Source organism: Cebus imitator, unplaced genomic scaffold (assembly GCF_001604975.1).
Source record: "Cebus imitator isolate Cc_AM_T3 unplaced genomic scaffold, Cebus_imitator-1.0 Scaffold239, whole genome shotgun sequence".
NCBI classification, from domain to species: Eukaryota; Metazoa; Chordata; class Mammalia; order Primates; family Cebidae; genus Cebus; species Cebus imitator.
In genome coordinates this window covers 1,711,807-1,729,819 of record NW_016107554.1, presented here as the reverse complement: position 1 = coordinate 1,729,819, position 18,013 = coordinate 1,711,807, and the positions used below count along the sequence as shown (strand labels likewise).

At 33.7% G+C, this 18,013-nt stretch overlaps 1 protein-coding gene across 1 annotated transcript in view; it reads right to left on the bottom strand.

Moving 5' to 3' along the window:
• The window catches only part of ZCWPW2 (zinc finger CW-type and PWWP domain containing 2), a 155,777-nt gene extending 137,764 nt beyond the window's left edge, over positions 1–18,013 (bottom strand). The window contains exon 1 of the mRNA XM_017498256.2: positions 17,949–18,013. The gene's annotated coding sequence lies outside the window, so the exon portion shown is untranslated. The remainder of the gene's footprint in view (positions 1–17,948) is intronic.

Here is an 18,013-nt window from a genome sequence, read left to right as displayed (position 1 = left end):
GAGTAGCTGGGATTACAGGCACGTGCCACCATGCCCAGCTAATTTTTTGTAGTTTTAGCAGAGACGGGGTTTCACCATGTTGACCAGGATGGTCTTGATCTCTTGACGTCGTGATCCACCCGCCTCGGCCTCCCAAAGTGCTGGGATTACAGGCGTGAGCCACCGCACCCGGCCATCTTCTAGTAGATTTTTTTTTAACTGATAAAGTAGAAAAAGAAATATACCCTAATAGGTTAAAACAAACCAAACACCCATTTTACACAGGTAAAACCTTCACAAAGGCCAACTGAATCCATAGCTAAAACTGCACTGTGCAGGTTTTCAGTGACATTGTCAGTCACATAATACAAACAAAACAGTCAACTATTTATACCCTTGGTAAGCTCTCTAGAAATGTAATTCAAGAAGCATTAACCTTTCCTTTGTGTCATACTTAAGACTTGGCATGTTTTATTTTTCAGATACATAATATTTTAATAGAAATATTAGTTACTATGTGGTAATGCTTTGGTACTATTCACATAGAATCTTTTATCCCAAAGATTTCCATTTTCCAAAGAGGAGCTATGGTTCTGCTTTAGGCATTTATAGAACTTAAACACATTATCAAATATTAATATGGGGGAAATGACACAGGATACAACAAGACAGTCAAGTTAACTCTGTATATTTAGGAATTACCTTCTCCTTCAAGGTATTTGCACTAGAAAGCTTAGTCTGCCCTGATTAATATTTCAGTAGTACAGGATTGAGTGATCAGAACCTTGGCAACACCTTAATTCAAAATTGTTAACAAATACTGCTAGTGTCAAGTCCATGTGATTTAGTTATTATAAATTTATTATTATGAGGAGAAACAAGTATAGTCAGTCATCATTGAAAATGCTTCAACTATTGCTCCTTAATAGGAAAGACTGAAACTAACATTTGGTTTACCGTACAATTAAGATAATATATTGTGTCCTGAAATGTCCTTAATTTTACTCATTAGAACAATATTTTGAAAGACTTAAGGCACTTTACAGCAGCATCCAGCTTTCCTATCAAAGACTCAGTTATCCTAAATGCTGTATATGCCTTTTTCTCTTTCATTAAGCTAGATATTAGCTTGAGTTTGTAAAAATGGAGAAAAGAACCAATAAAAGGATTCTATTAATTGTCTTCAGCAGAATAGCAAGTATCCAAACAAAAGCAGGAAAACCACTATTATCAGCTGCACTGTGTGCCCTCTTCTCCAAAAACATTCACATGCTAAAGTTCTAATCCCCAGTAACTCAGAATATTACTCCATTTAGAGTTAGGGTTTTTAAAGTGATAATTAAATTAAAAATCAGGTAAATAGGGTGAGCCTTATTCCAATATAACTAGTGTCCTTAGAAGAAGAGAAAATTTGGATACAGACACATACAGAGGAAAGACAATGTGAGGACAGGGAGAAGATGGCTTCTACAAGCCAAGAAGAGAGGTTAGATTCTTCCCTCACAGCTCTTAGAAGGGACCTATCCTGTCAACAGGGCTATCTCAGGCTTGATCTCAGGCTTCTAGCTTCCAGAATTGTGAGAAAATTAATTTCTAGGTTTGTTTGCTTTTGAGACAGAGCCTTGCTCTTGCTGCCCAGGCTGGAGTGCAATGGCATGATCTTGGCTCTCCGCAAACTCTGCCTCCCAGGTTCAAGTGACTCTCCTGCCTCAGCCTCCTGAGTAGCTAGGATTACAGCCATGTGCCACCATGTCTGATTAATTTTGTATTTTTAGTAGAGATGGGGTTTCTCCATGTTAGTTAGGTTGGTCTCAAACTCCCGACCCCACCCACCTTGGCCTCCTAAAGTGCTGGGATTACATGCGTGAGACACCGCACACAAATTTGTTTTTTAAGCCAGCCAGTCTGTTGTACCTTGTTACAGAATTCCTAGTAAATTAATACAGCCACTTTATTCTTCCAAAATTTTGTTTTTGAGATAAGGTCTCTCTCTGTTGCCCAGGCCTGAGTGCAGGGGTGGGATCATTGCTCACCACAGCCTCCAACTCCTGGGCTCAAGCAATCCTCCCACTCAGCCTCCTGAGTAGCTAGGAATACAGCCTTGTGCCACCATGTCCATCTAATTTATTTTTAGTAAAGACAGAGTCTCATCGTGTCACCCAGGCTGGTGGTGTTCTAAAATTTACATACACAGTTGGCCCTTGAATAACACAGGTTTGAACTTCATGAGTCCACTTAGATGAGGATTTTCTTCTACCTTCATCATCCCTGAAACAGCAAAACCAGCCCTCAGTCTTCTCAACATAAAGGCAGTGAGGACAAAGACCTTTATGATGATTCACTTCCACTTAATAAATGGTAAATATATTTTCTCTTATGATCTTCTTAGTAATGTTTTCTTTTTCCTAGGTTAATTGTAAGAATACGGTATGCAACAGATATACAAAATATGTGTTAATTGACTGTTTATGTTATTGTTAAGGGTTTTGATCAACAATAGGCTACTAGTGAAGTTTTTATGAAGGCAAGCAATTCCTGCAGTTTGGAACTTTGAGGAGGACAGATGAGTAAGGAAGTTTATTTTCTATTAAACAAAGGACTTCCCTATCTGCACCGTTTCAAGAGACTTCAGTAAAAACTTAAATTAATAATTTTTGTATTTTTCTGTGTATATATATATATACATATATCTACATGTATATGTTATATATACGGTAAAGTTCAACAAAGACTATATATCTTAAATATAGCATATTATCAGGTAGAGAATAGACTTGTAGAAAAAGATAACGTTTTGGCGTTGGGTGGGAACAGAGCTTTGAAAAACAGTGGACTCATTCTGCATATGTTTTAGAGGTTGAATATACAGGACTCGCTGACATATTGTATGTAGGAATAAAAGGAAAGAGATTAATCAAGTTTGACTACTAAGATTTCAACCTAAATAATCTGATAAAAGTTAGTGACATTTATGTTTCCAGAAAAACTAAATGATTGTGTTGGACATTACTTAGAATTTTCAGGAATGAAGACAGAGAAGTTGCCATTGGATGTCAAGATGGAAGTCATCTATGACGTGACAAGAGCAATGCCAGGTTTGTAGTAACGATGAAATCCTCATTGAAGTATGCTAAAGAGAATTATAAAGAAAGGAAATGGATAAAACAATTTTAGGTAATTCTTGAGTAGTTGTTTTTGTTTTCATTTGTCTGCTTCTGTGGAAGTGAGGAAATGCAAAGAAAAGAGCAAACTGGAAAACATTGTGGGGTCGCAGCAAGTTATGACATATATTTATACAGGCGGTGGTGGAGAAGGAGTCCAGTATAAAAAAAATAAACTTGACTTACTTGATGTTTTTGTTCAAAGATTAGATCTATTCCATCATAATTCACCTGTGCCTTTGTTCCCCCAAACAGAAAGCCACCTTCTAAGAAATTCCTTGATATGTTATGTGAGCTAAAATTGGTCAAATTTTTCTGTTCTTTAGTTTTGTTATGGAAAAGGTTTCTCGTTTTTTTTTAATTTAAAAGCATTATTGTGAGATATAACTCACATTTCACAAAATTCACCCATTTAAAGAGTACAGTCATTTCTTTTTATGTCCTAGGTTCCTTAATGTTGCTCAAGTACTGACTGATGTTAATACATTTAGTGTAAAAAAAAATGTTTTGGAAATAGAACAGGGATGTATTTTCCTTCTGAACTTTGTTTCAACAACCCATTTTAAAGCAGAATATATTTATTGTATACAAGTAGATTTCAGAAATATACACAGATAAACTTTCTAATTGTCGATAGTCAGGGAAGAACTCACAGTAACGTTCTTAAAGACATTTTTTTGTTGATTTTTTGTTTTAACCTCAAGAATTTTACCCTCATTCTATAGCACTTGTTTAAGGCTATCTTTTAAATGTATTCTTTCTCTCTTTCCTGTTACATCCCCTCAGTGATTATTCTAAATCTTTTTCATTCTAGACCACACTCCTCATTCTCAAAAGAGAAATCTTCCTCTGGCTTTACAAGGATATTTCCATCACTTCTCAGCCAAATACCTACAAGCTTATCTAAAACTGCGCTCTCACTTATTTGCTACGGTTTCAGATTTTGATTCTCTTTTCTTTGTTCTAGAACTATTTCTTGAGGGTTTGCTATGAACCAGGTATAAATGCAATGAACCAGGTGTAAATGCAAATGTAAATACAAGATCCCCCCTCCCAAGTGATGATAAGAACTATTATGGGCCAAATATAGAATACTATGGAAGCACATAAGGCACACCTGATACTTTCAGGCAGTGTCCAGCTACTTGAGTGAAGTGATGTCTAAGTTAATCCGAAAGACAATAAGTAGGAGTCAGTATGCCTATTATATGCCTCAGCAATCTCCATTCCCTCTGCATGCCACTCAATACATTGTATTATAGTTTATTTAATGAAGTCCTCTACAGGACAAGTCCACTTAGGACAAGGTTCATATCTATCTTATTAATTTCTTTATCCCTAGCATCTAAAAGAACACTTGTCAAAGAGGAACACTGAATAAATATTTATAAGGCATGAAATAATGAAAAAAATATAAACTTCAGAGTTAGACTGGCTTAGGTGGTGTTGATATTCAAAATATTTAACAACAATCATGGCCATATGTAACAGTTGAACATCATCCCTAAGTCTGGGCTTAAATTCTCACTTCATTTCCCATGAGTTTTTCAAATTAAGGCAAGTCAGTTAAATGATCTGAACATATTTTCATCATCTGTAAATACGTAGATGGTAATAATAGTTAATTTGTAGACAGTTTTAATGAAATTAAACAGCGTATGAAAAAACCCATTACAGTATCTGAGACACACTGAAGACATAATAAATGTTTGATTTCCTTTATAGACTGCTTTTAAGTGAGTTATATTTCTAGTTAGATAAGAAAATTAAAATGTGCAAAAACCAATGTAGAATGAGAGCACTCTAATTACTTGGTCTTTCATGATTTTAAGTGCTCAACAAATAATTATTTAGTTTTCTTCTAATCTTTAAACTGCATTTATCTTTAAGCTTCTCTATGATGTATATTTAACTTTCACTGTTCACTCTTTTACCAAATTAAGAAATTTGTGCCCATATGTCAACCTTATACTTAATGATCCCACAAAAATTTATTAAGAGCCTATATCTATGCAAAACTGTTATCATTCAAAGACTAGTTAATGCAGATACTGGTGGATAATTTCTAGCATAGCTCCAAGATGCTTAATAAAGAGTTTCTTTTCTTTTTTAATAATAAAGATAACTGATAGGTTTCATCCAAAGTCAGAAATCAAAGTAGAATGGACAAAAACAGCATATTGCCATATTTGATGGCTGATGTCTTTTGCAGCAACTATATTCTGCTGTGTTAAATATTTTCAAGGGAAAAGTAAGTAAATAATTGGAAATTTGATAAACTGTGTTAAATGCCAACTTCAAATCTTAATAATCAAGCTATATGCTTTAGTTCTACATTGAATGGCTGCCAATTTTATTCAGTATATTAAAGCTTGTAAGAAAACAGATCTAACAAAGACAGTTAAAATCAAGTTCTTCAGACTGTCTTAAAATATAATCATATTATAAATAAAAAAATCACATCCATAGATTGAATGAGAATACAAAATATAGACTGTTTAGTTATTTTTCCCTGCATGTGCCCTTTCTCAATTGACCTTAAGATTTAAGTTATATTGTCATGGAAGTCATAAAGCTGATTGCTTAAATGTAAAATTTTGTTGCCCTACTGTGAAAAAAGTCTTTAATTAAGTTGACCACTTTCCTTAAACTACAGTACACAAAAATAGAATCTTGAGCTAATCTAATTAGACAATTGTAACTTGTCATTCAAAATGATTTATACATTGTCATTTACTTTCCTTATTTTTGAAGCAAATGTTATAATCCCAATAAACAGTAATAAAGTTCTTACCCTCAGTTCCAGTGAGCAACTGTATAATGATTGTTTCAGGAATCACTACACAAATATTAAGTAAAGGACTCTCTCACAAGTTTTAAAATGAGAATGTAAAAATGGAAGTAGTTTTAAATTGCATGATGCAAAATTGACAGCATGCATGTATCACATCTGAAGCTGCAGAGTAAAACAACAGGTTAAAGATAGGAATAATTTGGAATTCTCCTCTGGAAAGAAACAAAACAAACTAAAGGTCTCCAAACAAATCAGTAGTAAAATATTTAAAAAATCATGTAGTGAATTTAATAATGGAAAAATATCTCTGTCTTCACTTTGAATTTCATTAGAACTGTCTAAAAACATAACTCAGGAATAAAGAATATAATTTCAATCTCAAAACTAAAATCATGCCTATGCTTAAACAGTATGTTCACAATGTATTGTTAAATAAAAAAAGAAAATTGTCTAGTTCTGTTTAAGATTACAGACTAATTTATTTTTCCTTCCATTAAAGTTACACTTAAGACATAAAAATATATACATAAAAGAGAAAAAAAGGGTTAGGGAGCAATCAGTGAACAAAAGATTTCAACATATATTTTGAGACAAAAGCTATATCATCAAAATGGTGGAGTACAAGCAATTTAGCTTCACCTCTCCTTGAGAAGAAACTAAAAACAAATACCTTCTGCCAAGATTACCACCAACAGTATCCCAGAACTGAAATCTGAGGACGAAGCAATCCCTGGGTCAAAAGAGAAGTGAAAAAAACTCAGCAGACAATAAAAAAATCAGATTTCTAGATTCCTGACACCATTCCCACAATCTGCCAGACACCATGTGCTGGTAAAGTTGAGTACAGAGATAAATCCAGAACTCTAGTACTGTAAGTTTGGGGTGCAACAGACTCACACCTCTAGAATGAAACTCCAAAGATAAATCTATCAAAAAAATAGCTAATCTGTAAAGAGATGGATAATATAAAAATATGTAAATGCTCGAGTTAATTTTTTATAAGGTATAAGAAAAAAATCTGTAAATGGAATAACTAAAAGTCAAAATGGGAGAGGAATGAAGTTAAAGTGTAGAGGTTTTTTTAAAAATTTCTTCATTATTTGTTTCTATTCTTTGTGATCTAAGATAAGCTGTTATCTCCTTAAAATAACATCTAGAGATGTTTTTGTAAATTCACAATAAACACAATCCCAAAACCTGTAATAGATTCACTGAAAATATCAAGTACCAGCAATCCCCCTGCTGGGTACATACCTAAAAGAAAGGAAATAAATATATTGAAAAGATATCTGTACTCCTATGTTTGTTGTAGCACTGATTACAATATCTAAGATTTGGAAGCAACCTAAGTGTCTATCAATAGATGAATGGATAAAGAAAATGTGATACATATTCACCAGGGGTACTATTTAGCCACAAAAAATGAATGAGATCCATCATTTGCAAGAACATGGATGGAACTGGAGATTATTATGTTAAGTGAAATTAGCCAGGAACAGGAAGACAAACATTTCATGTTCTCACTTACTTGTGGGACCTAAAAATCGAAACAATTGAACTCATGGACATACAGAGTAGAAGGATGGTTACCAGAAGCTAGAAAGACTGGTAGGAGAAGGGTGGGGGAAGTACAGATGGTTAATGAGTAAAAAAATATACATATATAACAGAAAGAATGAATAAGACCTAGTATTTGATAGCATAAAAGGATGACTATAGTCAATAATAAACTTCATTGTATTTTTTTAAATAACTTAAAGAATGTAACTATATTATTGGTAACTCAAAGGAAAAATGCTTGAGATGGATACACCACTCTCCATGGTATGCTTATTTCAGATTACATGCCTGTATCAAAACATCTCAGGTAGCCCATAAATATATACACTTATGTACCCACAAAAATGTTTTCAAAAATCAACCAATAGATTAAAACATACTATCAGAATCACTTAACCACAAAGGAAGACAGTAAGAATGAATGAAAGAAAGAAAGGAATTACAAAGCAATCAGAAAACAAGCAACAAAATGGAAGTAGTAAGTCCTTACTTATCAGTAATAACACTGACTATAAATTAACTCAATTCTCAAATTCAAAGGCAGAAAGTGGCTGAATTAATAAAGAAACAAGACCCAAAAATATACTGCCTACAAGAAACCCACTTCAACTATCAAGACGCATAGTTGAAGGAGGAAAAAGGTATTACATACAACTTGAAACAAAAAAAATTAATAAAAGCAGGAATAGCTATACTTACATCAGGAAAAATAGAGTAAAAATCAGACTATAAAAAGAGACAAAGAGGGTCACTATATAATGATAAAAATATGAATTCAGCAAGAGGATAAAACAATTATAAACCTCTATGCACTCACCACTGATGCTCTCAAGTATACAAAGCAAATATTAAAGATCTAAAGAGAAGGACTGACTGCAATACAATAATAGTAAGGAACTTTAACACCTCACTCTTGGGAATACACAGATCACCCAGAAAGAAAAATCAACAAAAATTAACAAAAACCTGTTAAGCAAATTCAGTAAAATTGTGGATACAAAATCAACTACAAAAATCAGTAATATATGTGTGTGTGTGTGTATATATACATATATATGTGTGTGTGTGTGTGTGTGTGTGTATATATATATATATATATATGCCAACAGTGAACAATATGAAAAAGAACTCAAGAAAGCAATCCGATTTATAATATCTACAAAAACATGTAATACCTAGAAATCAATTTAACCAAATAAGTGAAAGACCTATACAAGCAAAACCACTGATGAAGAGAAACAAAAAAAAATGAAAAGACATCCCATACCCTTAGTTTGCAAAACTTAATATCATTAAAATGATAATACTACCCAAAGCAACCTACACATTCTATTTAATCCCTATCAATATATTAATGAGATTTTTCATAGAAATACAAAAAACAAACCTTACACTTACATGGAACCAAAATAGAACCTGAAGCAATCCTGAGCAAAAAGAACTGGCAGCATCACACTACCTGAGTTCAAAACATACTACACAAAGCCAAAGTAACCAAAATTGCATAAAAATAGACCTATAGATTAATGAAACAGAATAGAGAGAACCCAGAAATAAATCCACCCATTTATAGTCAACTCATTTGTGCTGGCATAAAAATAGACCGATACACTAATGAAACAGAATAGAGAACCCAGAAACAAATTCACCCATTTACAGTCAACTCATTTGTGGCAAAGGTACTGAGAACATACACTGGGAAAAGGACAGCCTCTTGAATAACTGGTGCTGGGAAAATTAGATAACCATATGTGAAAGAATAAAACTAGTGTCCTGTCACTCACCGTATACAAGAATCAAATCAAAATGGACTAAAGACTTGAGTCTAAGATGTGAAACCATGAAACTACTGCAAGAAAACATTAGAGAAATGCTTGAGGACATTGGTCTGGGCAAAAATATATTGCATGAGACAGCAAAAGCACAGGCAACAAAAGCAAAAATAAACAAATGAAATCACATGAAGCCAAAAAACTTCTGCATAGACAACAATCAACAAAGTGAAGAGACAACTTACAGAAGGAGACAAAACATGTTCAAACCATCCATCTGAGAAGGAATTCATAACCAGAAACTATAGGGCTCTCAAACAACAAACAAACAAACAAAAACCTAATTGTAAAATAGGCACAAGATTTGACTAGACATTTCTCAAAAGACACATAAATGGAGCTAGGTGCAGTGGTTCGCACCTGTAATCCCAACACTGTGGGAGGGTGAAGAGGGTGGATCACCTGAGGTCAGGCATTCAAGACCAGCCTAGCCAACATGGTGAAACCCCATCTCTACCAATAATATAAAAATTAGCCGGGCATGACAGCACACACCTGTAATCCCAGCTATTCAGGAGGCTAAGGGTGGAGAACCACTTGAACCTGGGAAGCAGAGGTTGCAGTGAGCCAGAGATTGTGCCACTGCCCTTCAGCCTGGACGTCAGAGCGAGACTCTGTCACACACACACATACACAAAAAGCCAATATGAAAAAGGTATATGAAAAAAGGCTCAACATCACTAATCATCAGGAAAATACAAACCAAAACCACCATAAGATATCATCTCACCTCACTTAAAAAGGCTCAGACAAAAAAATAACAAATGCTGGTAAGGATGCAGAGAAAGAGGAACCCTCAGATTTTTTTTTTTTTTTTGGTGGAAATGTAAACTAGTACAGCCACTACGTAAAACAGCACAGATGTTTCTCAAAAAACACTAAAGACTACCATATGATCCAGTAATCCCACTACTGGATACATATCCAAAAAAAGGAAATCATTATATCAAAGAGAGAGCTTCACTCTCATGTTTATTGTAAAGCTATTCATAATAGCCAAAATATGGAATCACTCTAAGTGTCTATCAATGGGTAAATGGATAAAGAAAATGTAAGGGGTTTTTATAGGTAGGTAGATAGATAGATGCAGACCATGGAATATTATGTAGCCATAAAAAAGAAAAAAAATCATGTCTGTTACAACAACAGATGGAGCTGGAGGCCATTATCCTAAGTGAAAAAACTAACAGAAAATCAAATACCACATGTTCTCACTTGTAAGTTGGAGCTAAACGGTGAGTACACATGGAACTACAGAGGGGAATAATAGACACTGGGGACTCTAAAAGGAGAGAGGTAGGAAAGGGATGAGGGTTAAAAAATTGCCTATTGGATACAATGTTCATTATTCAGGTGATGGGTACACTAACAGCCCAATACATCAAAGCTAGGCAATATGTCTATCTATCCAACAAAACTGCACTTCTATCGCCTGAACCTATTAAAATAAAATAAAGGAAAAGTTACCAAAAAAGGTTGTAAATAATGCACAGAAAAAGATTAGCAGGCTGTACTTCAAAATGTATTAATATTGATGGCTACATTGTAGTTTTATTTTGCTCTGTTTTTCAATAGGTACTTTCTAATCCTTTGTAACTGAAGAATAAAAGGTATTTTTAAAAAGTTATTATTTCATTCTGTGATGAAATAATATCCAATCTTCAGAAATTTTGGTTGTTAACATTTCATGATTTGCTTATTTTCCTTTTCTAAAAAAAAATCTGATGTTTCTCTTAAACCTTTAAAAACATTCATGACTTTATATCATAAGAAGACTACTGTAGATGGTTCTTTGACATGTCATATGAATTTTAGGATAGTTATTTTCTGTTGTTGATTTTTTAGCAATAGCCATATTAGTGGCTGTGATGTTAATCATTTTAATTCCAGTCATGTCTTTTAGTAGTGCATTCTTTTCCTGTTTATTCTATCAGTTACCAAAGAATGTATATTAAAATCTACTTTAGATTTGCCTCTTAGTTTCATCAATTTTTACTTCATTTCTTACGAGGCTGTTTCTTTAGATGCAGATAAACGGAATTGTTTTATCTTCTGGTAGAAGTGATACTTTTTTTGCTGAAAGTCTGCTTTGTTTCATGTTACTATAATTATACCAAGCTACTTTAATGTACACATTATTAATATTTTCTGTTCCTTCACTCTTTCCCATGTATCTCTTATAATCAGCCCACAGTTTTTTTTTTTCTTAATCCAATATGACATTTTTGTTCTGAGTAGTCTACTTACATTTAATGTAATTACTGATATATTTGGTTTCCTCTTAGCAAAACCAGTAAATGTCAATGATTTCTAATTTTTTCTAAAATTTCTCATTAAAATGAGTGACCAAATGAAATTATGAATTATAATCAATATTTAAGTTTTCAAAAGAGGAGATGGGACTATCATAATCTACAATGTGTAGGGGAAAAAAGACATTATCTTTACCTCTTACATAAAGGAATGTTTCATGAACATATCACATAAATACACGTAATGCTACATTTTATAGCTGATAATTTCCTGATTGTTCTATAGTTTTTCTCTCCTAAAAAAACAGTGAATAACTTGTTCTGCAGTTTTTGTAAGGATGAAAATCCTTTATAACTTCTCAAACATTTTTGTTGCTAATTTATCTTTACAAAGCAAGGATTATGAAGTATTCTGATAATTTATTTTACATCAAGATACACATTTTTCCCAAGGCCTTCTTCTTCTTCTTCAACCCAAGCCATTATTTTTGCCCATGAAATCAAAGATAACCACATGCATATTTTTGTCAAGTAAGTTAGTTCTACTAGAAAATCTTAGTTGTCTTCTGCTTAATTACATAGAAAAAAAATTTTATTGACTTAGACTCTTTATACTATGTGTTGTACCCTCATAAGAAAATATTAACCAAAATAGAAAAATAACTATTCAAACTTAATGAATACTTACCGTCAAAAAGTTACATTTTTCACAAATGTGAATGTTATGAATAATTTTAAATTATATTTGTTACTAATAAATCCTCAACTTAAAACACAAGATAATTTGGGTGGTATATCTGACCATTTCCACTTTCATTTAATATAGTATTAAGAATCAAAAATAATACAAGTAAAAAATAATCTGGCTTCCAAAACTCAGTTTTGAGCAAACATCTCAGCTACTAGACTCAATATATCAATGACTTTCTCTCATCTCAGTTACTAGACTCAATATATCAATGACTTTCTCAATGTACAGTTTAGTATTTCTAGGTAGTAACAGTTTTCTGTGTTTTCTCTGATCTTTAAACTTATTATCTAGCACAGGTATGTGCACATATTATCTTACTTCAAACAATGCATGTATTGAATTGTCTAGTTAGGAAAACAAAATACTTTTCAAACAGAAAATTTTAATTATTCCAGAAAAAGGATTGTTGGAGGGTAAAATGAGACATAAATGCCTCCTGCAACTTCTGACCATAACATTCAGATAGCAATCTAATCTATTACGAAGACTTCAGAGAACATTGAGAATTCTTATTTTAGTTTTGGGTGGTTTGTGGAGAAAAACCTTTCTATTTCAAGTATAAAGGATGTGTGGCTTTGAATTGTACTATACAACACTTGATGTTGAAAAAGTGATGATGCTTTATTGGTACATATTCCAAATAAATTTAAGACTCAATGTATTCTAGTAAAATTCCTTACCCAGACATATAAGATTCTCTTGTAAATATGTTTTCGTTTAGGACAAATATGTGAGAACCAGATCTATAATTCTCAAACTAATGTTAAGAGAATTCTTCTGGGGTTCCCCAATTCTCTAAGAATTTGAAAATTATTTTTAAAATATCAATGATCTAAGAAATTAAATACTGTAAAAAAATAATCAGGGTCACCTGAATGAAAATCTTGTCAGTGTGTACACTACCCAATTTCAGTGTCTATATTGGGAGCATTTACAAGAGCTGGTAGAGAAAGAGGCTCAGCTATATTCAGAAGGTCCATCAAAAAATGTTAAGGAGTCATTTCAGGAGTTTAAGAAAAGTATAATGATAACATTTACAGTTTTTAAAGATCGCTTTGAAATGAATATAAAGAATGTGTTGGAAGAAAAAAAATTTTAAGTGAAAACTATTGCAATAGTTCAGACAGCTAAGGAGTAAAACCCATAAAACTAGGTGAACAGATTTGACTGTGGGATGAGGGAACGGATTACTAAAGCCAAAAGGGAATGATATAGAATGACTATCAAGAGCAAATAATTAATAAGGTAATTTCAGTGAATAAATAACACATTTTTGAGGGAGACTTAAGAATCACTTGAGTATTTATTCATAGGCAATTCAAAATCTTTATCTTAAGGAAACCATATCTAATTTTGTAATTCATACAAAGTATATTAGTCAGGGTTCTGTAGAGAAACAGAACCAATAGGATGCATAGATAGATATGTTTGGATATATATACATATATAATTGGCCCATGTGATTATGGAGGTAGACTCCCATGATCCGTCATATATAAGCTAGAGAACCAGAAAGTTCAGTCCAACTCCAAAAGCTTACAAACCAGAAGAGCCAATGGTATAAATTCTAATCCACAGGCAGAAAACTTATGTCCCAGCTCAAATATTCAAGCAGAGACAGCACGAATTCTCCCTTTGTCTACCTTTGGTTCTATTCAGGCCCTCAGTGGATTGGATGATGCTGCCCACTCTATCTACTATTCAAATACTAATCTTATCTAAAAACACTCATAGACATCCCATAAAGAATGTCTAACCAAATACATGGGCAGCCCATAGCACACAATAAAGTTGACAAATAAAATTAACCATCACACCACATCAAAAATTTTACTTTTGTATTGTGTGAGTTGCGAATGGGCTTGGAAATTTTCTTTCTCTTTTGCTATATAAGCTATTTGAAAAATGTAGCTTAATTTCTTTCGATAGATCTTAATGAATTTTAATGTCATCTTTTCATTAATATTTATTTGTAGTTTTATAAAATGGCTCTCCTCTGAATAATTGGCTTTGTCTTCCTGGTTTTTACAATATAAATGAAAGCCTCAAAACAGGATTTATTGTTCTCTTCCCATTCTAGGTAGGAAAAAAAAGAATTTTTTTTCTTTAGAGGCAAATATAGTAACTATTGGTAAAAAATAAAAAAAGAGTATTTCTTATCATGTTGTTAAATTTCACACAGCTTTCTATCAATGTGCCTGGTTTCTCTAATAGGTTTTACCTCCTCTACTTTAAGAAAGCCATTTTGCCTATTTCATCCCAGTGCCTAAAACAGTGTCTGGCACATGGATTGGTGCTCAATAATTTGCCAAATATTTAATAAATGAACAAATTCATATCTCAAATAGCAGAAGAGTATAACTGCAAAGCTTCAGAGGAGGGTTTCTCTTACTTTGTTAATTAAGTAGTATAGGATTCCCCTTACTGGGTCTTCTCTGTACAATCTACCAACCACCTCCTGGGTTTTCTGTTGATGTTCTCATGTTGGCTGTTCTCATATTTCTTCTCCCTATTATTCTTCAAGTCAAAGGCCTTCTAGGACCATTAGTTTTTCTTCACCATGTTTCTGCCAGAAAATCATTGAATTTAGCCATTGTGCAGACAATTATGGTACTCATGTTTTATTTTGAAAAAAACAAAAAGCTCTGTCAGTAACCAATTCCTATTGAACACAAAACATATTTGAATCAAAAAGTTCTTAGTGAAGCACAGATTGTATGTCTAGGACAAACTGTCTGCTAGAGTCAATAGTCATAATTTCTTTTATAAATGGAATATAAATGCCATGGTAATTTAAAATCTACCATCATCCATCTTTTTGAAAAGTACATGAACAAGCTCTCCTTTAGCAGCTGCGAACTTGATATCATCCCTCCTTTCCTTGAATTCATATTTCCATCTCACTTCCTCCACATAAGCTTATCCTAACATAACATATTTTAAGGTTTCAAAATATTTAAATCGATCACTCTATCATAATTCCTTAAAACAAAAAAAAGTAAATTTTAAAATTTCCAAGAACATAAGTTCTAATATTGTGTCATCATTAAATTACTAGAATACTGTTGATGAATATTTAACATATAACAAGCTATAGTTATTTTAAAATATAAAAAGTTTTTTTTCTTTTTTGAGACAGAGTCTCACTCTGTCGCCCAGGCTGGAGTGCAGTGGTACAATCTCGATTCACTGCACCCTCTGCTTCCTGGGTTCAAGCAATTCTCATGCCTCAGCCTCCCCAGGTGGCTGGGACTACAGATGTGAGCCACCATGTCTGGCTAATATTTGTATTTTAGTAGAGACAGACTTTCATCATGTTGGCCAGGCTGATCTTAAACTCCTGATCTTAGGTGATCAGCCTTTCTCAGCCTCTCAAAGCTCTGGGATTACAGGCATGAGCCACCATGCCTGGCCTATAAAATATAAAACATTTATTGGAAATGCATGTCATAAAGAAATGGACATTCTGCCCCCTCCCTCATTATGCCATGTATCCAGAAATAAATATTACTTATTGCTAGAAAGAAATGGAATTCAGGTTAATTCTATTTTTGTATGTTATATTCTTCCATTCCAAACGTTTGGGAGTGTAATGATTTCTGGTTATAGCAATAATAATTTGTGTGAACTCCTAAGTTATGTACCAAAAATCACACAGGGGTATGTAGCAAAAATCATTTTTAATGATCAGCTGGTAACTCAATTTGGTCCTCCTGCAATTATTTTCTAAATTGATTTGTAGGTACAAAAAATATAATGGTTCAAAAGAAAAGAAACTGGCCCAAACTTGGCCTTGGAGACAGCTTTTTGGATGATGTAATTCATAACTCCCTCTTGGGAAAATATGAATATTCCTGAACAAAATGCCTAAGCAAAGTTCCAATAACTTTCAATGGAATCAAGATGCTCTGGAAAACCAACCACTCACAACTAGTTGGCTATCAGTTAAGATTATCAGTTAGGACCCCTACATTCTTTTCTTTCTGTTATTTAGCTTAACAATTATCTAACCATTCTCTTTTCCTATAAAATGTCCCTATCAATACTGTAACTTTTAATTAACTTAGCAGAGGTCTTTCCCCGATAATAAACCTTTAATACATGATTACATCTAAACTGTGTAACAAGTTTTCTCTAATAATTCATTTTATTTGCTAAAGTTAATTAAAGCAGAAACAGGGTGGAATGTGACCATTTGCAGCTAAATGCAATGAATATATGGATTACATTTTGTCATAATCTAGCAGGAGTTCCACAACCCAAAAAGAAAAATTAAGATGTTTTGCTTGACTAAAATAATAAAATTTGTATATCCTGGTTAAGCAAATATGTTTGTTAATAAACGCATTATACGTTTGTTAATAAACCCATTGTATGGTACACATTGTAAAACAAAAATGGACTCTCACCAGATAAAACTTCAAAATACTGATTTATGACACTTTATTTCTATTTACCCTGAAAGAAAAGATTAAAATGATTTTCCCTGCCTTTTCAAAAATGCTAAAATTATTTTAAATTATGAAAGAAGATTCGAAAACATTTCTACACCTTCAAATTAAAAACCAGGTTACCACTTTATTTCTGATGACTCGTGATGCCTCAACCAATTGTGCTAGCATTCTTCAAAACTCTGCTTGTAAAAACACACCACCTAATGGTTCAGTTTGAAATTGAAAATTCTCGAAATGCATCATGGAAGCAATCAAAAAAGTTAAGGACTGATACTTGCTCAAAATATTAAAAACACTGCTTTCCTCCTGTCTCCAGCCCAGTAAATTGAAGCAAATCATTTCCTTTCTCAACGATAACACTAATAAAGATTTCTATGTATTTTTTAAAATATAACTTCAACTTCTGGTCTTTGTTCATAAGAGCTATAAATTTTCACTTAAATCTGAACCAAAAAAGAGAGGTTTAGCAACAATAAAAACGTATTTTCAAGTGAACCCTTGAGTGGAATTCATCCTGTTGGACTGACAGTTGGGCTGATAGTTAAGCCTGCAGATGACAAAATACTGCTGTAAGGCGGTGGTGAGGAATGTCCGTATTGCTAATCGGCGATTAGTGAAGTTAAATTTCCTATAATTATAGCCCCTTATTTGTTTATTTAATCAATAATACCCTAGAGCTACAGGGGTTCCATCTGGCTGCGACCTGCAATGACTGTAATTAATTCAACTACTCGTGACTCCAAAGCTAGGGACTATCATTTAGAAAAACCAAAGTGGTGGCAACTCCAGGGAAGCCAGATACAACTTTGGCATCTTCACCCTGTGTCTCATTCCATAAACTGTGCAGTGTGCTAGAAGCCGCGGTGTCGTTTGTGGGTAACTACAGTCCCCTAAGCTATTCGTCGAGCTTGTACCTCAACTGACTGCCTGAGGGCTTGCAACGGAGCCTTGAAAACAGGCTACTGAGGGTTAAACGGCTTCTAACAGGCTTCCCAGTTCCCAGCCACGTCAGGCGATACCACCTCGTAAACCTGTAAAGGCGCTACTGAGCCGAGCACCACACGCTCGGGGACCCCCACGAGGACGCTGAGTGAAAAAGACGCGCTAGAGGGCGCCCCTGAAAGCGACGCTTGGCCCAAGACACGAGGGATGGTAACGCTCTTACCCAATACAACTCCACTCCACTCCGCCGCCGCCGCCGCCACCGCCTCCTGGCGTCGCGCGGCCCCG